We start from the raw sequence: 23032 nt of genomic DNA, 5'->3' as shown, positions 1-23032 counted from the left end.
GTATATATATATCAGTAGAAAATAGAATTAGAGACACTAAAATTGTACAAGTGAAAAATGGTAAACATCTGAATTTACACACTGACCATACTGGAGAAAGAGAGACAATATGGTATACGCATTGATAGCCTATTACAGACAAGATAATGGTTCAAGGGACAGGAGACTCATCTAGGAACACCATGACAAGACCAAGCAGGACACACACCCTTCCTGGGAAATGCCTTGACAGGCTTGTATGTAACAGGTCCCTCAAAGCAAGTCTGTCAGCGACCCTGGGGAGAAAGAGAATGGCTTCACAACACTCAGAGGGGTAAAAGGCGGGAAACTTCCATGAGAGCAGGGTGGAGGACGGAGCTTAGAAGTGCAGGTGATGTCCCTCAGCAGTTTGAAGGGGAGGCTCTCAGTCTCTGAGGGGCTCATTTGCCAGAGTAAAACAGACCAGAAGTAAAAGAGTATAGGAAATGGACAAATCTGGTAAGAAATAAAATAGAAAACTACTATGAACACTAATACATTTCCCTAAAATAGAAACATTTAGTTTCTTTCTTTTATAAAATGAAGGTTGACCCACAGTATACAAGAGGCATTCTAGAACATTAAACAAACAATGTATAAGCAAGTGTGAGACTTGAAAAAAGGTTACAGGTGTGGTAAAAATGATCTAGGCATACAAACTGTTTCTGCCTGTCTGTATTTGTCTGTTTGTCTCTGTTTCTCTCCCCCACACACATAGACAAATTTCATTTAAAATTTTTATTCACACTATTAAATAACTGGCACCACTGTACAAAAAATTTGAGCAAAGATCTAAGTGCAGGCAGGACGTAAAGTGGAACATGGAATGCATATTTCTCTTTTGTCCAGGTGCATTTTCTGAAGCTGGATAAACAGCTTTGCTTCTCATGGTCTCTGCAGACTTGGGAGGCAGAAGAAGAAAAAATGATATATCTCAAGTAGGGATAACTGATACTGTCAGAGGAGATACTGTATGTCCACTTTAAACTGCAGTTTTAGGTAAGTAATAAGAACATGTTCTGCACAATTGTGCAGCATGGAATATTTTGCTATATCTATACCCAAAGTGTGCTTACTGGAAATTTAATTTTAACTGAGAATTCTTTACTTTTACTTGCATAAAATATCAAACCTAAGAAAAAGAGACTTTTCTCATGTTAAGTTGGAAAATCCTGGACTTTCTTTTACCTCCAAAGGACCTTACAGAAAATTTCCTTGACACTTAACAGAGGGAAGAAAATAAAACTGCTGATTAGTTGTGAATTTTAAACGTCTTCCTGTATAGAATTGTGCCCTGAATTAACAATACATGGAGAGTCTATGTTTGCAGCCTATAAAATGATTACAAATGCTTGACACAGAAATAGCATTTTTTGAAGCAAAAAAATAAGAAAAGAACTTAAATGATAGCCATCTCTAAGATAAAAAAGGTAGGTGTATACAGTTAGGTACCATATGCTGAAGTAAAAATAAATTCTATCCCTGTCTACTTGATAAATTCAGATGTAAATGTACAAGAAGAGAGTGAATTTAATATCATTGGCATAGATTCGTGCCATTCTTTACAAATTCATATTTTGTGTAGAGGTGCATTCCTAAGTTTAAAAATTATAAGACATATCAAAGTAGTATAAAAGCAGAAATATTTATTGCTTCCAGAAGTCGGTTGGGGAAGTGACAGAGAGGCCATATAAGGACTTTTACATTGGAATGTGTGTGAAACTTAACCTGAATACAGAAATATTGGTGTGTTTAAGATGAGTTTTATTTCTTTCTCTCTACCTGTCTGTATTACTTGTGTACTTGTATGTATTATTTGTGTGTCTTCTGTGAGTTGGTTGATTCATTGGAAATCGCTGCTATGTAAAATTTTGAATCTATAGCACCAGTGACTATAGGATTTAATCTAATATTTATTTTTCAATTAAACATTTAAAATGTTAAAAATAAAACATACTTATAAAAACATGCTTAATTATTTATAATATATGTTACTGTTGCAATAAAGTAGTTATACAATAATCATAGTTTTTGAAATAGCAGATAAAATCTTCCCTGCAATTGCAGATAAAATCTCTCTGTTTGTTACAGTTGTGTTGGGGCGTTGCTTCCCCAAGACATACTGGCACTCATTCCATTTTTCCATAATGAATTTTACCGCATCACTCCTCACCTCCTGCTGTCTTCCTCTCCCTCAATAGAACGCTCCTCAGCAAGTGCCTCCTGCTGCTCTCTATGGAGTTCAGCAAGTTCTTCCATCCTCAGCTCCTCCTTATGGTCCTCAACGAGCTCCTCTGTCTGCACCGTTGATGCCCAGACCCATACTCCTGCCCGTGGACACAATCTCCTCCACCACCTGTGCATCAGGCCCTTTAAAGTCATGTTCAGTGACACATTCTGGCCACAGCTTCCTCCAGGCTGAGTTTAAGGCCTGGTAGGTGATGTCTTCCCAGGCTTTGTCAATGAGCTTGCTATAGTGGAGGACATTGAAGTGTTACTTCCAGAACTTTCAAAATCATGGATTGCAGAAGAAGCATCATGTTGTGGGGAAGGAATTTGATGTTTATGAGGTCATACTCAGTATTGATGTCATCCACCAAGGCTGGAGGGTGTGCTGGGGTTTTGTCCACCAGAAGAACGCACCTTTCAGGCAGTTGATTATCAGAAAAAAAGTATTCCTTTATAGTGGTGCAAACATTTCAAGCAGTCATTCCATGCACAATTGCCTTGTGATCCAAGCATTTGCACTGACCACCCCCCCGCATGACAGACAGTCTGGCTTTGTTCACATTTTGTTTCTTGAATGCATGAGGGGTCTAGCAAGAGTGCACCTGTGGTGGCTTAATCTTCATATAAGTGCTTGCATTCCCACAGAGAAAAAGGTTCGACCTTTCTTCATGGGTTTGTGCCCTGGCAGTGCCTTTTCCTCCAGTATGATATAGGTAGTTTGGCATTCTCTCCCCGAAAAGCCCCATTTCATCACAGCTGAACACTTGTGGGTGAGGTAGCCTTCTGTCTTCACGACTTCTGCAAAATCTTTCTAGTAGACTTCTACAGCACACCTTTCAGAACTGGAAGCCTCACCGTTTCTTTTCACACAGTGGAGGCCACTTCTCTTTCAGAATTTATCAATCCACTGTCTACTGGCTTTAAATTCACCATTTGTTGCACTTGTAGAGGGGTTTCTTGCAGTAACTCACTGTGCAATTGCCTGGCTTTTCCACAATTGATAGCTTCGCTAACGCTTCCACCCGTCAGCAGTTTCTCACTCCACCACGCTCAAAAAAGTTTTCCCCAACTTCCAGCTTTTGTGTCCTCTGCTTGGTTATCATTGTTGCTTCTTTTGCTACATCAGCTCTTTTGTTGGCGTCATTTATTTTTCAAAACAGTGGAGATTGTTGCCTTTCCCTCCTTGTACTCTGAGATCAGAGCAGTCACAAAAATACCACTCCAATGCTTTTCTACAGTTTTCTTCTTTAATACAATGGTTGTTTTCTTCAAAACCTTTTTACCGTTCTTGCTCTGTACTTTCTTGTTCCTTTCATTATTGCTCTGCACTTTCTTGTCACTCATATTACTGCTCTGCATGTTCTGGTCACCTTCATTATCTCTCTGTACTTTCTTTTTACCACCGTGCTTGCTCTGTGCTTTCTTTGGAGCCATGCTGGATTCAGTAATACGGTACAGCACTGTATTGCTAAAAAGCACACAAAAACTTCACAGCAAGGGTGCATAGGTCTGTCTTCTACTGTGCTCTTGACAAGAGTAGACTACAGCCATGTGTCAGATCAGGGACAATGGCTGTGTTCGTGTTTGGGTGGAGATATTCATTCCCTGATGTAGAGCTCAAAAACAGAAAGAAAATTTGCCTAATGCTTCTACTCGCTAACCAATTTGTTTGTGAACAGAAGTATTCATAAACTGAGGAATTGCTGTACTTTCAATTTTGAAAACTAATTCAAGGTTTATATACTAAATTATTCATATTACGTATTTTTATTGTGTTCTGCTTTCTCTATTTTTTTCTCTATTTTTCTAAAGAAAGAATTCATTTTCTTTCCTTTTCTACTTCCTAGTGGCTCCCTACTTCTTCTGCTCATCTTCCTCTGCTTCCATCTTTAAAGCCAGCCATCTGCACATGACCAGGACTCCTCCACTGAATAGCTGCTTTCCCCCTGTGTCTTCCCAGGGTCGTTCCGTGGGTGTGTGCTCAGGAAAATACATAAAAGTATTCATGTGATTTATAGCTGTAAATATCATCTTATCAATATTTTCATGCTTAATAGTCACAGAAATGAAATGATTTATTTTCTACATGACTTGAGCACTAATTTCATAGTGAATACTTTGGGGAAATATAATTAATAGAACTTTAGTTGATTATTGTTCTGTTGTGTGATGTATGCTCACAGAATGTTCACAAGAAAAAGGCTATTAGCAACTAGTATCACAAATATTGAAGGTATTTTTTAACAAATTGAGTTATATTCCATATTGATGCAAAAAGTCTTTATTGAAAACCACATGAAATACACAGAATTGTTTTCAAAATTATATATGTGCAAAGTTTAAAAGGGAAATCATAAGAAAAGTTATTTTCTCTGTAAAACTAACGTGAAAAATATTTAGTTGGTATATAGGGTTGCAGAGGTGTGTCCTTATAGATATATTACAAATAAAGTGTACATTGTCAAAAATCAAAAAGACTTATTTTCTTTTTTTGTACTTTTATCTTTCTTAAGGATTTAACACTGTCATAACCATTGCTTTCCCATGCTATAAAAACCTTCTACTTACATGATCTGGTATATACTTTCAAAAGTGTAATTTACTGAAATAGTATACATAATAAATTCTTAAATGGTATATTATTAACATTATAACTACTAGTGTCAGAGCTTTTCACCAAACCTGAGAGGATTTTACTACGCTATATTTATAAATAATATAATTGAATGCTTCATAATAATGATTATTAAAATATTTTGAGGTGTATTGGTTTCCATTGCTGCTCTAACTCACCATAAATTTCATGCCTCAGGGTGCAAATTTATTGTCTTAAAATGGTTCTAAATATTTTGAAGTTCAACATGATTTACAGTGGACTAAAAGCACAGTGTTGTCAGTGATGCATTTCTTTCTGGAATTTCAGGGAAGAATTCATTTTCTTTGCTTTTCCACTTCCTAGTGGCTTCCCACTTTCTCTGTTCATCTTCCTCTGCTTCCTTCCTTAAAGCAGCCATCTGCACACAACCGGGGCTTCTCCATCAAATGGCTGCTTTCCACCTGTGTCTTCCCAGGGTCATTCCATAAGGTGTGTGCTCAGGAAAAGTGAAGCCTCTCTCCTTTTCTTGTGGTTATCAATCTTATGGTAGGAGGACCTCACCCTATAACCTCACTTAACTTTATTTCTGAAAAGTCTTGTCTACATAAATAGAATCACAGCAGAGTTAAGGTTTACACTACATAAAGTTTGAGTCAATGAAATTCAGACCATAGCTATGGTTTAGATGTAAAATGTTCCCCCTAAAACTCATGTATTCAGAGGGACTTTTTGGAAGCGATTGGACCACTGAGCCCTATACCTAAATGTATTAATCCTCTGCTGAGTTCATAGTTAAGTGTAGTGTAAGGAGGAGGGGCCTAGCTGGAGGTGGGTCACTGTGGGATATTCTGGAAGAGGGTATTCTTGTCTCTGGCTCCTCTTTTCTCTCCCTGCTTCCTGGGAGCCATAGGTTGAGCTGCTTTCCTCTGCCATACCCTTCTACCATGTTGTTTGTACTTTGGAGCCAATCAAGCATGAACTGAACCCTCTAGAACCTGTGAATCAAATGAACCTCTCCCCTTTAATTTGTAGGTGCCCAGTATTTTGCCCAGCAATGGGAAGGCAGACTATTGCAGTAGCATATCTTTAACTCCATCTGCTACTTTAATTTCCTCTTATTATGTTTTCTAACATCATCTCCAGTTCTGGAAATTATGATGTAGGCATCTTTGCCAATTACATGATGAAATATTTAGTCATGGTAAATTTTCCAATTTTTCTACCACTTTACCAATCCAAGTGTAAAGAGGACTTTTTTTTTTTAATTGTCTCTAAAATTAACCTATGGCCAGCTACTCTAAGGGTTCAGCAACAGTGATACTTTGAAAGATAAAATAATTAGTAAAGTGACATACAAATAATGATTTTTAAATGACTTGCACTAGACCTAAATAAAATAACAAAATCAGAAACCTTTTACTTTTTAAATTCATAAATAACATTATATATATTTATCATGTACAACAGGATGTTTTGAAGTATACATACATTGAGAATTCAGTAAGTTTAGCTATTAACCACATGTATTACCTAACGTTATAGCTTGCATCTAGATGTTCCCCTAAAGCATCAAGAAGTCATAGATGGGGCTTTTTTAGAGGAGGATGGATCTACAGTGTGTGAGGCTGGGACTGATTCATGGTGTCATGCTAGACTCATGGACACGGGGATTAAGGATGTGAGTGTTACCTGCCCCGAGTAACCTGGATAAGATATAAGGGATAGAAAGAACTGTGGTAGACCCCTGTTGCTTTGTTACCTTCTACCCACCATGAACTGTTTTTCCTCTGTGATGCCTGTCTGCTGTGTCACCCTGCCTTGGATCCAGCCAAGTACATACTAAAAACCCATACAAACTGAGCTAAATAAACCTTTCCTCTCTTAATCATGGGCATTGAGAATTTTCTTTCACCAATGAGAGAGAAGTAACTAAGACATCTTATACTGCTTTTCCTTGGTGAGATCACTTACCATTCATCCAGAATTATTCTAGAATGCAAACTTTCATCATTGTCTATAGTTTGCATGCTCTGCAATAGATCACTTGAACTTATTTCTGTTATCGAAGTGTACTATTTTATTATTTAATCAACAATCCTGTGCCACACAACTTCCCCAGCTTTTGGTCCTCACCATTCTGCTCTGTACTTTTATGTAATCAATAATTTTGAGATTCTGTGCATGAGTGAGATCATGTGGTATTTGTCTTTCTGTTCTCGAGTTTCTTCACTTAAAATGTTCATAATCATAGTGAAATACCATCCTGTTCCTGTTGGATAGCTACTATAAAAATGACAAATGTAACAAGAATCAATGCAGATATGGAGAAAAGAAAACCCATTCGACTTGATGGTGAGAATGTAAATTTGTATGACCATTATGGAAAACCAAATTGAGGCTCTTCAAAAAATTAGAACTAAGATATGATCATACAGATAGATATATACTGAAAGGAAATTTAAATCTTTTTATTAAATGGCTATCTATACTTCCATGCATATTACAGCACTATTAAAAAAACTTAAGATGCAAAATCAGTCTAAGAATCTGCCAATCAGTAGATGGTAAAGAAATTTTAAAAATTAGCAGTAGCATTTCATTTATCAAAATTTAACTTGCAGGCTGGGTCTATAGGTCAGTGGCATAAGCTCCTGCCTGGCAAGCACAAGGTCCTGAGTTCGATTCCTAGTACCAAAAAAAAAAGTCAAAATTTAACTTGAAAGATTGATAAATTTTATAATGGACCCAGATGGTTGAATAATATATATTTCATAAATATGTGTATAAAATAATACTACTTTGTCTTGAGTTTTTTCTACATTCTTAAAAACAGTTAAACCTAAATACTATCCTGGATCACCATTTATGACTACTGGTGCTTTTAAAATTTTATCTAGTATCACTTTATTATAATAATTATCAAATTGTATAGAGTATGTGTGTTAAAACCATTTACTACTGAGGTCTAGTAAAAACAGTCTGGCTAGTATAATAAAGTTTCATATAAATAATGATATTCAGTATCTCTCACAAAACTTATACTCTGGTTACATAGATGACTAGTCCACATCTCTGCGTAATTATTGAAGAGTCAAGTCCCTTTCTAATTGCACGTTCAATCTGAGCACATCAGTGAAACTTCTATCTAGCACTGAATGATTACAGTAATTTAGGTATAAGATCTCTGTACTCCAATGTCTAGAGTCCATGTTTTCAATATTTTTACTTATACTAGGTTAATCTACTTAGCATTTAGTCTATGTAACTAAGATTAGGGTCAATCCCCCCCAAATATAAGGGCAAATGGAACACATGCACAAGAATATAGTTCTGTTTGTGTCAGTAAGGAAGAGAAAGGGTGCACCTTTGCTGAGAAAGCCAGCAATGCAGGATAATCATGGAATAGATGAAACAATGTGTACAATTTTTGGTAACACCTTTTCTTCCCAGGTTCTAAGCATTGGATTTAGGGCCTCCCACTTATTAAGCAAATGCTCTACCACTGAGCTACATCCCTAAGCTGGAAAGTGCATTTAGTGTTACTCTCATATGTTAATTCTGGCAACTATTTTATGTTTGTATATTTTGAGATATTACTTTATAACAATTCTAGTTTTCACTGAATGTAATTATTTATTAGCATTGTGTGACTTGTATAGCACAATGATTTTCTGAAGAAAAGGCTTTTTCTGCAAAGTAGCAGAGTCAGAACAGGAGCATATTGATTTTTACATTTGTCACATTAGGATTAGACTCCTCAAAACAAATAGACTATTGACTACACATCCCAATTATTGGGATGCTGTTTGGGTAAAGGTGGTACCTTCATACAGTTGTGTATATGTTTAACAGATATAAACATTATAGCACATACAGAAGTATATATGACCATATATGTGCTTATGCATATGCTTTACCAAACACTGCATAATAAAAAGGAAAAAAAAATAATGCTTCCAAATATTTCCAAACACTTTTTAAGTAAAATATCACCTCAAATATATAAATTATGGAAACTTAGATGTAATGTATCTTTTAATACTCATATGTACTTTCAAAGAGCCATGGTGTTTAGAATATTTTTAAAATTTAGAGCCTGGATTGGTTTTAGAACGGAAAGGGAATATTGAAACTAGTGACCCTTCAACATAAAGTTTCCAGAATGTATGTCCACGAGAAGTCATCATGATCTCCCACAGTTTCATGAAAGAATCAAAATCCAAACTAATTTGTTTATACTTAATCCTACAAAGAAAACCAGAAACATATGCTTAATTGTAAGAAATTAGTTGTAATTAAATAAAGCTATCAATTAATTAAACAAGCACTTCACTGAAACAATGTTAACATAAATAAAACAGTGCATAGGTCTAAGTCTCATGTATCCTATGATCTATTCTGTGAAGCACTTACATTTGAAGTGTCTGCGGTTTTACATGACTTTTCAAAAGTCACACATGAGTCTTGAAGGTCACATGTGACCCCAAGGAATTTGACTCTAGAGCCCATGGGCCTGAACATCATTCTTTCACCTCACTTTTCAGCTTCTACGTGGAATACTTTTGAGATAATTTCTAGGAATTTTATTTCCTAGTAACATATGTAAGCTACTATCTTTCTCTTCAGAAAAAGCTGCCAATCTGTGTCTGATAAGATGTGGAAATCATGGGAAAGTTTAGGCTAACATCACCTGACAGGAATTACAAAAATAAATTTCAAGTGAGTTGAATTATTAAAATATTGTTAGATATTATCTGGTCTATTATTTCTAAGAAAACTCACTAAAAATCCAGAATTCTGAGCTCTTTCCTAAAACTACTAAAATTTACACTGAATTTGTGTTGAATTTTTTCTCTAGAGATTATTTAACTCATTCATGTATATATAAAGTGTTAAAATTGCTTCTGCATTTACTTCTTTAATGTTCTATCAAGGTTCTATAAACATAATCAATAAAATATGGTATCAAGTATCAGCTACATTTTACCTGTAAGCCATATGATTAAAAATAAAATCACCCCAATCAGTTTGAGGAGGTAAAAGGTCCCAGGCCCCATTCTACCCTGAAGCTACGACAGATAGTACATTCCCCCAGTGATGCACGCATTCCCTCACTATGCCCTGTGACACACACACACATCCTAATCTCAATCAGATAATGACAAGGAAAGAACTGAGAGAGTCAATAATATGAGATTTGTGGGAAGGTGTTGTGTATTTTACTAGATATATTTTCATGTATAGAGAGAAAGATAAAGAAATTTGGACAATGGGGAGGGCCTAATGAAGGAGAGATAGTTATGACACTCTGGAGACAATAGGATTTTAATCACTATGCTTATTATTCTAAGTAAAATGGTTCAATTTTGCACCTGTAGCTAATATATATTTACACAGTAAGAAAAACATATTGCTTATTTATTTTTAGAAATATTTTATTAAGGGTGTTTTCTGAAAACTCTACATGATTAAAAGGTTTTCTTTTAAAGGTGCCATGACATTAAGATATATAGCTAGTCCATATACCTGAGAAAATTTTTCACCAAAACATTTGTAGGACAGTGTATGTCAAACAAATTAAAACAACAATTTCTGAGTAGCTGTACAATGTAAGTTCTGAGGGTCAAGACAGAACTGTGCTTACCATACTGGGGTATTTTTTGAATTAAAGCATGTATTTGAAGTACTTGCTGAGGTTATGTTCATTGAATAAATTTCACACAATCAAATCTTATGGTTCTTCATGATTAATAATTGGATCATCCTCATAATTTGCAAACCAATACATAGGAAAGCATCATCAAAAAATAAGTGCCACATGCAAATTCTTTTCAAATAAAATTGCAAAATGACAGCATCTTCTGACATTATCAGAACTTAATAGTAACAACAGGAAAACACAGGGTAATGTTGTAAAAGTATCAATATCAAGTCCTGGTTCCTTTTCGTAGTGTGATGCGGTTTTATCATGAGGTCCTTAGTTTTTCCATACATTAGACTATATGACTTCTAAGTTCACGTTCACTATCATTTTGTGATTCAGTAACGCTGGAAAATATAGCAAGTACTTAGGATGTAGTTATCATTCAATCGCTAGATGGCAGTAAATGTGCTACTCTGAGGTGCCTCAACTGTTCCGCACACTCAAGGACAGCCTGAAACATACAAGAGGCTATCGCTGTTCCACAGCTTCCTTTCAAAGGCTGGTTAGACTGAGCATCCATCGTGTCCTAAGAAATCACTCCCGAACAGAAGAAAAATAAAATGGCATAGCTCTACAATACTGCAAGAAATACCTTCAAATATTAATTTGAAATATTTTATCTAAGGTAAACAGTTGGTACCTTCCCATGTAAGAGAGAAAAGAGTAAATAAAAAGGTAGACCTAACCTTACACAGAGGCAGAAACAGGCATGTATCTTGTTCACATACATCAAAGGTTTCGGCTTTAAACACAATATTTGAAAAAATTTGTAGCATGAGCTACTAAGAACGTTATATCCATTTGCCAAGTAAGATTGAATTAACCCATTGAAAGTAATGGAACAAGAATCCCATTCCATTACTTTTAATGTGATTGTGTCTGTACATCCCATTCTTCGGAAATGGGGCAGGCTTGCCAGCGTAGTCTCACGTAATGAATGAGAAAAGGAAACGAGAATGCTGTTACATGAATATCTAATCCCATTTCTTGTAAATTGTCCCTGTCCACTGCCACTTGTCATTTAAACTACACACAGCAATGTAGTCACCAAAAGCTGTCCTTCTGTCCATTTAAAGTATATCTGATAGAAATCGAGTACTTTTGTGGATATTATCTGTATTTATGCAAAGTAGAATATACCATGTACTTAAATATATTATATAGTGTATGTGCATACAAATATTTTATAGCCCAGGGTTAATACATGCAACATATTAGTTGAACATTATTACAGAAATTGGCTTTTAGATAGTAAAAGTCATTCCTTATAGGAATTTTGTATTTGCCTGCATTTTATTATAAAAGTTTTATAAGAAACAGGTCACAATAATTTAGATGACATTAAGCTTATCTAATGTAAAAACATTTGCTGCCCAGTACTGTGCTTCAGCACAAGTCCCTTTTATGCATTATATTGAGAGCCATCACTAAAGTGTTTGGAGATAACTGTAAAATAGTGCTCTGGGTCTCAGACCATATCACACTGATTCTCTCCAGAAATAAGCTCAGGTGTTTAATGGTCAGAAAGGCACAAGGGGGGCTGGGGATTTAGCTCAGCGGCAAAGGCGCTTGCCTGGCAAGTGCAAGGTCGTGAGTTCGGTTCCTGGTACCAGAGAAAAACAAAAAAAAAAAAAAAAAAAAAAAAAAAAAGAAAGGCACAAGGCAGGAATTTAGCCCATTGATAAGAGTGGTCAGTATGACTATTTACTCACCATGTTTGTCTCAGACTATTTATTGATCTTTTAATGCAAGCAGGAGTTATGGATGTCCCTCACATATGTTAGCATGTTTAAACCCCATAATATTCATATCCATTTTCAGTTAGTATTTTTACCATATAAAATAGTGAGTAGTGAGGTAGCTAATATTTAGTGACTTGAACTAAAACTTTCTAACGATGATTGGGTGATTGGGATAGTTATATCAGTTTCAAACACTTACAGATTAACACAGTGATTCCAAGGAAAGACTTAGGTACGTAGATGTATGGAAGTACAGATAATAATAAAAATATTTTTGGAATAGGTGATGTTGGGCCGAGGTAAGACAGCTGGGAATGATGGGAACAAAAGACACTATAGCAAACGAGAAAAAAAGAGTACAAAACAAGCAGGTGAACCTAAAGTGTTCATGGATTTGAAGGGCAAAGCAGAAATTAGAGAAATTGTTGGGAAATGAAGGTCCAGACAATCCTTCAAATATGCTGTGCTGCAGTCATGGAGCAAGTAAAGGAATCCTTATAGAGTAAATGAACGGGAATGGAAGATTCAGAGGACATGTAGAGAAAAACATGTAAATAGCACAAACCGTTTTGGTATATTGTGAAGAATTCAGATAAGAGGTCACACATTCGCAAACTCAGGAAAGTAGAAATAGCACAGAGGGTGAAATTTGAGAAATCTGAGAAGAAAGAAAACTTCATGAAAATCTTAACATGAGGATTTTTATTACTGTATGCTTGAGGTACAAAATTAGTGCATTTCTGGGAGGAATTGGTACATACACACAATGCAATTTGCGTCGCTTCACCCTCCGTCCCTCTGGTCTCCCCCATCCTCAGGGCCCTTCTCATGTGAATATTGCCATCAAGCAGGACAATGACCACAGTGTAAAAGTGATAATAAGTTATATTTGCAATATTTGAATTTGAGTATAATTTCTGAGTCCTAAAATCCTGGAGAAAATTTGAGTGTATATATATATATGATATATATAACTATACATAATGATATATATGATATATAACTATATATAATGATATATATGATATATATATAACTATGTATAATGATATATGTGATATATATAACTATATACAATCAATAGTCCTCAAATCATTTCTCAGAATGATGTTATTTTAATTCACAGAATGAGAAAATAGAGTGTGTTAGAAATTGAAATCATTAGGATTCAGAAATTCATTTTTGCCAAAGTAGCAGTAAGAGAAGTTAAGAATCTTATAGGGGAACTTCTAAGTTGCTCAAAGGAAATATTTTTGAGGCTAGTCTAAGAAGAAGTGCAGAAAAGAACAGCTTGCACTGGATTCAGAAAACATAAATAAGAGAAAATAAGTGCCTATCATGACAGTTGAAATGTATTTTCTTAGCCTAGGAAATAAATATTTCATATTGAATTTAAGGTATGTTCAGTAGTCTTGATTTTCTTGTAAGAGTACTGGAGAAAACCTATGTTAAATGTTTTCTATTAATTTGCTCCATGTACCAATTCAGAATATTACTTCTGAAAAAGATGTTCCCCAGTTGAACAGCAAATTGTTGGGAGACGACATCAAATTGCAATGTCAGCATTTATTGGATCCAGTTGCACTGAAATACCTTCAGTAAAACAAGTATTCCCTCGCTGGCTTTGCTAGAGGCAATGTATAACTTGTTATTTATTTACAACTGCCTGAAAATCTAATAATCTCTTCTCAAAACAGCGTTTAACCTTTTTATTTCTTCCAATGGGGAAATGAGTTGTCGATTAGTCTGCTTGACTGCTTATAAATACTATTGTAACTTTTAACCATTTTATCTAAGAACAGTGCTTGTTATATAGAAGATGTTTTAAAATTGGTAATTTTTTTAACTGTATAGAATCATGCATGTTGTTTTTATATCAAATTAAACTGAATAATAAATCACTATTTATTGTTAGTCCCTAATATGCAAATGAATAATGACTCAATTACTAAATGTAAATTGTTAAGTAAATTATTCTTATTTAATATTTACAACAATTCTAGGAAGGAAAAATTATAATTTTATTTTATTAATTTGAAGACCTAGATTTAGAGATATTAAACTATTTGACCAATTAACAAGGTAGAAATGCACAGTAGGTGGAATTTCCTAAAATCTAGTTGGCATCTCCTGAGTCAGTAGCACCCTCGGTGTGGATTACTGCAGCAAGATTTCCTTGGGTTACTCTTGAATTATCTGCAGCAAGATTCTTAAAATACTTATGATAAAGATGCAAGCACTTAACAAACTTTCATATTTTTCTTTTGCACGCTAATATTAAACAAAGAGGACTGTAAGCAATGACTCATCCTGTATAAATACCTAATATTTGAGAAATCCTAATGTTTGAGGAATGCTAATAATTTGAGGAATACCTAATATTTGAGGAATTTAAGCCACTTTATGATTGTTGTTGAGTTCTTTGTTTATAAACTAATGGCTGATTTATTTAGCAAAATTTAATGGTAATCTCTAGGTACAGTATAGAATACTGTGCACCCAATGTTATTTTCTGGTCATTTGCAGTGAACGTCTCACCAAAAGTTGTGAACTATTTTATGTAACCATTAGTATATGAAGAATATGTAATGATTTCACCTGTTGCTGATGAAATTACTTTCTTGAAGTAATGAAAACACTAATACATTAATCGCCTTTATAAATCATTTTGAGATAAAAAAATCTATACTTTAGCATTATGCTATTGTTACTCTTGACCCATTAGAATTTGTAGACATTTAAAAACTCCTTACAGGGGAGGAGAAAATCAACATTGATAGAGATTTTATATTTACTTAGAATTTAGGTCTCTAACATGAAGGTCATGTCATACTTGTTCAGAGCCAGGAGTTATACTTTGCATTAATGCAGCTCATTGTTAAATGTTTAGGACCATCAATTCCTCTGGGGACTAAATCTTCTGAAGTTATTTTTCTATTGACTAGGTTCTCTGTCTGACACCAATAGTGTTGTATTTCTGATGCAGATTTGATTTCATTATGAAAATATTAATTGAAAATCAAAGTAGCCCTTTTATTTCATAGCATTAAGTAGAACTGAGGATCTTGGAGAATGCTATGTTTCACACCTAACAGGAACATATATTTATTATCATCACAGAGCACTTCATTTGGTGGAACTAACAAAGGCAAAGCAAACAGCGATTAACCAAGAGACTGCGTCCCATGTGTTTAATTAGTGATTACCTACTATGACTGTGAGTATGTGCTCCTAGATGGGAAGAAAATCCATTGCTTCTTGATGCTTTTTAATTAGGATTGTGTGTTCAAAGCTGTAATATGTTTAAGGACATGTAATGCAGAACATAGCTACTTTGAAGGTAGGATCTCTTGCTGACATTATGCAATTCCACAAATATTAAGAATGTTCTGTAATATATTTATGAAATCATTTGTAAAGTTACAGTCTCACAGTGCTCTGGGTTTCCAGTTATTTAGGGACCTTTAACCCCTACCATCTCTTTTATGTGCTATTTTTATTTGAAGTTCAAGATGAAAGACTTTTTTAATGTTGCTATCAATCATATTTGAAGACTTTTATGTAATGCTATCCAGTTCAACCAACCTTAAATTAGAAGGCAATTTTTTTAAAGTCTTAATATTTTCTCTAAACCTAGGTTTGATTCCTGGTTTTCTTTGTTGAATTAAGATAATTTTAGGAAGCATTCAAAAAGTATCATCTTTTTTTCATGATATGTGTAATATATTATAGTTTTTCTATTGCATTGAGAATAATAAGTAGAAATGAAAGAGAATAAAGTTTCACTGCATTTAAACTTTCTCTTTATTTAAGTAAAATAGTAAAAAGATTTTGATATACTCATATATTAGTAATAGATGGAGCTACCATAGAACATCCTTTCCAAAATCATTCCTCACATGCAGTTCTTCATGTAATAAATCAGAACACAAAATGTATCTCATTTTCTACAGATAAATCTTAAATACCGTAGAGAAATGAAATGTGTCTGCATTTTGAATATTTGAATTTTGCTAACAGCCACATCAAATACTCTTACACATACCACTGTATGCTTCTTAATCTTATAAAGAACATTTCAGTTTATGCTTTGTAAAATTAAAGCATAAGATTTACTTAATTTGAATGACAACATGAAAGTAAGAATGCAAGGCCCTTTGTGATTCCAACTCATATTAAACACATGTAAATGTGTTCAGTTACATAGATGAATTGGAATTTTGTAATGTCAAAAGTTGAAGAGACATTTTCACAGTGTAGACTCTGGGAAATAGCCCTTTAATTTTTTTTTTTTTTTCTTTTCCAGTAAAGGGAGTCAAACTCATGACCTCATGCTTGCCAGGCAGGCGCTGTGCCGCTCAGCTAAATCCTCAGCCCCTAGCCCTTGAATTTGTCAAGTTCATGTGTAAAGTGGTAGCAACAACAAATATGCAAACTTGAGTGTAAAATGAATCCTTACTGTCAGTATGGCATTTCAGCTTCTTCTGGCTGTGAGGTGTATGATTTGCAAAGGGAACCACGAGACTCCAGACTGAACAGACCAATGAGGTTCAATACCTCTATGAAACATGGACATTATTCCCATGGTTATGGCAACATCAAAGACCATCTCTGGAAGCAGTAGCTGTGCTTATGTAGTGGTTTTGTCACCTAGCAATCTACCAAGAGCTTAAATATGTTTTTGAATGAATTGGAGGGCACTCAAAAAAGATAAAGAAGAGTTCATGTGGGCTGTATTTTTACAGTCCATGAAAAAAACAACAGTTAGAATCTTTACAAGTCAGAAAACCCTAGAATCCAAAAATATCATTGACATCAGAGGCAAACTTTGAATAAATTCAAGGGTAGGAAGGATTTAAATCAGAGAAGTATAAATCCTGCAAAGACTACACATTAGTGCAAATCAGTAAGCCGGCTGATCGGTACCAGTTCAACAATGGCGCTGCTGGGAGTTGGAGTTGGAAAAGACAGGCATGAGCTGCCTCTTTTGTCTGAAATATTTTCCTTCAGATAACAATTTAACTTAGCCCACATTTCCATCTGTGCAAACTGCTTCATCAACAAGGTCTTTCAAACTTTTCGTCAGTGTCACCTTGGATTCCTCCTTAAATGATGCTTTCCCCAAATGGTACTTTATACTTAACGGCCATGCAGATTTTTCTATTTAGTGATCCTGAACTTATAACAAATATGCTGACAGTTTGATTATTATATCAGCCTCTTATGAATTCAGTTATAGTGAGTTAGACTTGTAAACCAAATCAAAAACATGTGAAGCAATATACATTAATATTCCAGCTCTGCACCAACCTGTGAATTTTTGTGGTCCTAGAAAGATACCATAAACTTGTAAATTTCGTGGGTAGATGCATTCTCTATTTCAGTTTGCAAATCTAATTTTAATATCATAAAATAAATATTTTACATTACTCTCAAAATGTTTACTTTTTATCATTTGTCTAATATCTGTTTCATAACACAAACTCGTGCTCTCTGTTCAAGTCAGATTAAGTATTTGAAAGACAGTCAAATAATCTGATCAATTTAGTGATTGCGTTGCTTATCCCTGCTACCAGTAGCAATGTAGAATTGTTTCTTCCCTGTTGACATTGTTTAATGCGCTTTGTTCAGTGAAGTTTAAATTTCTAAAGAGACCTCAAGATTCAGCCTTACAGTTTAAACTAGTTTTTCAGCAAAATGACTGCATTCGTCATGAAGGCAAATAACAGCCTCCAGTATTAAAACAGAGTGGCAGGGAAACTGTGCGATCTTCTGATTCTGCACACCACTGTGGCATGGTCAGCCCAGTGCAGAGCCCTGATACCCACAGGAATAACCAGTGGCTGCAGTCCCTCTCCAACCACTGCATCTATGACAGGGACAAGGTGCCATTTTCCACGCTTGTCTGGGTGTTTCATCTCAGTGTCCACTTGTGCAAGGATTGATGGCTTCGTAAGTGAGTGGAAAGATCAAGCTGCTTTATAATGGTGTGCCAGTCAAATCTCAGACTCCAGTAACATTTTAATGTGAGATTTTGCCCTTGGATGAGCGGCCCTTTCAAATACAAGAGAGAGAGAAAAAATAAAAATCAACATGCAGGCTTTTCAGCTCTCAGGGTGTAAAAGGGAAAGATAGGGGGCCTGAAAATGCACTGATTATCACTGAGCAACTGAGACATTTAAGGGTGACATAATTCTTGAAACATTATACCGGTTGAAAGGATTTGTTCCATTAATTCTTAAACAGTTAACATTTTATATAGAAAAAAGGGTAATTAGCATCAGAATTGTCTTCAATCCCTTGAGAAGCTTTTGGCCTTCATATTGCCTAAAGCTGTGCTACACAAAGGTTACTGTTATTTATTGCTATTCCTTCCATCCTTAATAGGAGTCTATTCAATAAAAATTACCAAGAAGACTTCTGCTGCTTTCTTTAACGTCCTGAAATCAATGACTTGAAATAAGTCCATCTGTTAAAGGCTAAAATAGTTTTTCACAGATATACTTTTGCCCAGATATAAATTGTATTCTGTTAAGAAAAAAGAGCAGTGGCGAATAATGATTTCATTTTAAGGGGAAAAACATTTAAGTAATAAGAATAGGAGAATTGTACCGAGTTCAATCCTCTCATGATGGTAGTAATATATATCCAACTTTAAAAATAGAATTGAAATTCTTAATATGCCATAAGTTTTGTGACCTAATATGATAAGAATTTATTTAGTAGCACATTTAATTATCATTCATGTACCTACAAATAACCCCACAGTTAAATATTTTAATGTGATAGATATTATATTAAGTAATTATGCCTTTGTCTTTTCCTCACTTATAATGAAGCATTTGAAGGAAGAAGCTCATTTCCCATTACCCACCTAACTTTAAGGTAAATGGTCCAATTAATTAATTCCAACAATTACAGGAAGTACATACAACATGACACTATTAAAATAAAATGTGGTAAACAACTAATAGATTTAAAGTTCCATAAATCTTTACAGCTGTCCATAGACAAAAAAATAGATAATAAATGTATACTATTGCATGATGCAATTCATTTTTATACTTTTTAGAAAGGAATTATGTCAGAATTTCTCCCTGATAAAACAAAGGTGTATGATCTCCATTCAAACATTTATCAAGGGATGCAGTGAAAAAGCAATAACCAAGTATATTATAAATATTAAATTTGACAGTTTTTTAACAACTTTCTGTAATTTCAGGGTTAAACACTAATGTTTCTTGTCTTATTTTTCTGTTTGCTTGCTTGATTTTTTAGTTTTGGACAACATCTGGAGTAATGGTAATTGTGCTTCTTAGGGAAATTAGCTTTAATATCAGTTAAAATTAAATTCAAATTACTGAAAACTAGGTAAGTCTCACTTTGAGCACTTCTGTTTTCTATTTATTCCTCAAATTTTAAAAATCTATTATAAAAGATTGATTTATAAAAGATTGATTAATAAAAGATTGATGCATAAAAAATTTTCATGTTTATTTTCAGGTTTAGTTTGTTCTCATGTTACATAAAAAAATTGCTAAAGACATTTCTTTCTGTGTCTATTTAAAAAAATCATTAACATTGTCCTTCTCATTCTTTCCTCAGCCTTATTTTTTAACCCTGACAAAATATTCAATTCTCTTTACTAATGATGAACTATTTCTACAATGATAAGACCATGCTAACTGACATGCATAAATTCCTTAAATCAGAGTTTTTATTTCTAATTCTTGAGGAGACTCGCTAGTTGTATTTGAATTGCATGCCTGTGGAGTCATATTTTTCAAACTGAAACCCAGCTGATATACTGTTCTTTGTTTACAAAGCTCTTTTCCTAAAATAAAGTTCTTCTGAAGCAGCAAAGATCATTCCCTAGACAGATTGCAACTTTGCACCAATCCCCACTAGCATAGAAAACGGTAACATCTGCATTTAAATTACTTACTTATTCAACTCATTTATATAAAAGTCTACTAAACCTAAAATTCAGTTCTGGAACATTGCTCTGAACCTAGAGGATATCCCATTTCATATACTTTCTCCAACAACTTGTCTCTGGTAACTGTCAAACTAATAATCTATACTGTGTGGTATTGCAGCCTCATTCAGATGCAGCATCTTGGAAAGCTTGATAAGAAAATAGGCTGTAAAGGAAGCCTTTCCACACCGGAAGAGGGGAGATCCCATTATTTGAGTCTATCTATCTGTGATCCTTTCAGATCATCTTAACTAAACCGGTTCCCTCGGGCTCCAATGATTGTTTTATGCCATCTGTTCATTTCCAAAATACTATTCATTAAGACTAATTGCTTTAAAACAATTTCAAAATATGTTCTGTGTATTTTTCAGCACATTCAATCCCTTCTATTAATTCAATTGGGCAGCCTCTGTAAAAATATTTCTTCTTTTATTAAAAACGCATTGAAAGTTGCCAATTTATTTAAACAAGTTTTTCGAAGCTATTATTTACACACACCTCTGTTATGTTAGAGAGATATAAAAACAAGAAATTGCAAGGAATACATTATAAAGAGACAGAATCATAAGAAACAGGAAGACAGAATGTCCTAATTTAACAGGAAAGTATGGTAAGTTATTGCTATATTCTAGAGAAAAGGTGCTTTTTACTGAAGTGAAAAAACACAGCAGTAGCAAATTTGTTGAAGATAACACTATGTAATGTAAGAAGCGTTGTTAATTTCCTATCATCTTGTTTGGAAATTCTGTATCATTTTTATTGGTTTTGTGTTGTTTTATTTTCACCTTTGTTGTTGTTATCTTGTTATTGTGTTTTTCTCTTCAACATAAAAACATTAATTTATTAGTGAAGTTAATATGCTTTGAGAAGTGGTTGTTATCTGGATTATATATAATACATATTTATATTTATACATATAGCAATGGTGTAAAAAATGATACTGAAAACATAATTTCAGAGAAAAGGAATATTGTCTATGCATGTATGCAAAGAATAATTTTGGAACGTTTTGAGAAAGCCTACACTATTTATCTATATACTCTTAACACTTAAATGTCAGTAATTCCAGTATTATAATAGTCTTTCTTTTACTTCAATTAAGCCAAGAATTTCCTAGCTCTTAATTATTCTTTACTTTTTGTTTATTATTCACTTGCCTTTTAAGTTTCAAAAAATATCTGTAGTTTTCTTTTTGTTATTGCTATGTTTTTGATTTTTGGAGGGTGAATAATTTTTGACAGTTGAGTAATGGGGTAGGTATAAATCATAATTATTTTGTATTTTAAATTTTATGTCAACACAGATATATTCTTTTAAAAAACTACTTCATTTCTATGACTTTAAAATGTCCTCTGGTACATATTTCATCCAGATATACTATGTCTATTACCATTCTTGCTTTATTAAATTTGTTTTATTGTTATGAAACACTTATCACAAGATTTGCTATTGTAAGATAATAAGTTGATAAATTTTTAGAGATATAGTGGTTATAGTAGATGTCAAAGACTTATTCATCATGCTTAATTGAAACTGTATCAATTAATTAGTAATCCAGCATTTTCTTCTCCTCCTAGTTCCAAACAATTATCATTCTGCTCTTTGACTCTATAAATTCAACTATTTTAGACACTATGTATTAGTAACCAAAATTATGGAATCACACAGTATTTCTCTATCACTGGCTTATTTCACTTAGCAAAATATTCTCATGATTCATATGTGCTAATGTATATTGCAGAGTATCCTTTGATTTTAAGGCTGAATGATATTTATTGTAATGTGGCTAATACTTACAATAAATAAGTACTTATTTATTGTAAGTATTAGCCACATTTGTTCAGTCCACTCATCCTCTGATGAACATTCAGGTTGTTTCCACATCTTGGCTATTGTGAATACTGCTGGTAAGAACAAGACAATGTGAATGGCACTTTTGTTATCTTAAGTATAATTCTTTTAGATAAATACTGTAAAGTGGGGTTTCTGGATCAAATGGTTGTAGCTCTTTAATTTTTGAGAGTCCATATTGTATTCCATGAAGATGGCCCCACGATGCATTCTCATCAGCAGCATCTAGGGTTTGAATGCCTCTATGTCCTCAACTCTTACTTTCTCTTATTTCAGTAATTTGCACTTTGACAGGTTTGAGGTGATCACTCTTTCTTTTTTGGAAGCTTATGCATGAAATCACTGTCAATACCAAAGCCATGAAGCATTTCTTTTCTTTTTTGTTTTCTTTCAGGAAATTTGAAGGTTAGGTCTTATTTTTATATCTTTGATCCATCTTGAGTTGACTTTTATGTTTGGTGAAACAGGAAGGAAATAAAGCTGTGCTTATTTGCAGGGAAAATATTCTTATAGTAGACAGAAAACCTACATACAAAAATATTTAAAGCTTTTAAACAAATTCAACAAAGTTGCAGGATAGAAAACATAAAAATCATAATTTGAAGTTTTTGTTGAGCCACAAAGACTTTAAATAGTCTAATTAACTTTCAGAGAGAAGAACAAGAACGGAAATGGTCATTTGACCTCATGTAACAATCTTTTTAACTGTTAAACACACAATCAAAAATCCTTTTTGCATTTATTTTTATTCTTTTTTTTCTCATTAACTTTACCTGTACAATGATCACAGTCATCATAGGGCATTCCTACCTGTACATGATTGTTATGGTTGATACATTATGTCAACTTGGGGAGTCTAGAGGTTTGGCTAAGTGATTCAGCAGGGAGCCAGGGTGCTTACTTTGTATACATCC

The 23032-nt window shown here is 34.0% G+C and overlaps 1 long non-coding RNA gene across 1 annotated transcript; it reads left to right on the top strand.

Annotated features, from left to right (window-relative positions):
* The first annotated feature begins 884 nt into the window (after positions 1-884).
* LOC102029461 lies at positions 885-19174 on the top strand. The gene is made up of 3 exons (XR_259103.2): positions 885-1017; positions 15410-15506; positions 19129-19174. It is a non-coding gene; the product is annotated as an uncharacterized LOC102029461 (long non-coding RNA).
* The last annotated feature ends 3858 nt before the right edge of the window (positions 19175-23032 follow it).

The sequence above is a fragment of the Chinchilla lanigera genome, unplaced genomic scaffold (genome assembly GCF_000276665.1).
Source record: "Chinchilla lanigera isolate Chin_1 unplaced genomic scaffold, ChiLan1.0 scaffold00001, whole genome shotgun sequence".
NCBI classification, from domain to species: domain Eukaryota; kingdom Metazoa; phylum Chordata; class Mammalia; order Rodentia; family Chinchillidae; genus Chinchilla; species Chinchilla lanigera.
Note: the sequence above shows the minus strand (reverse complement) of the source record. Positions and strands in the feature narration are given on the sequence as shown.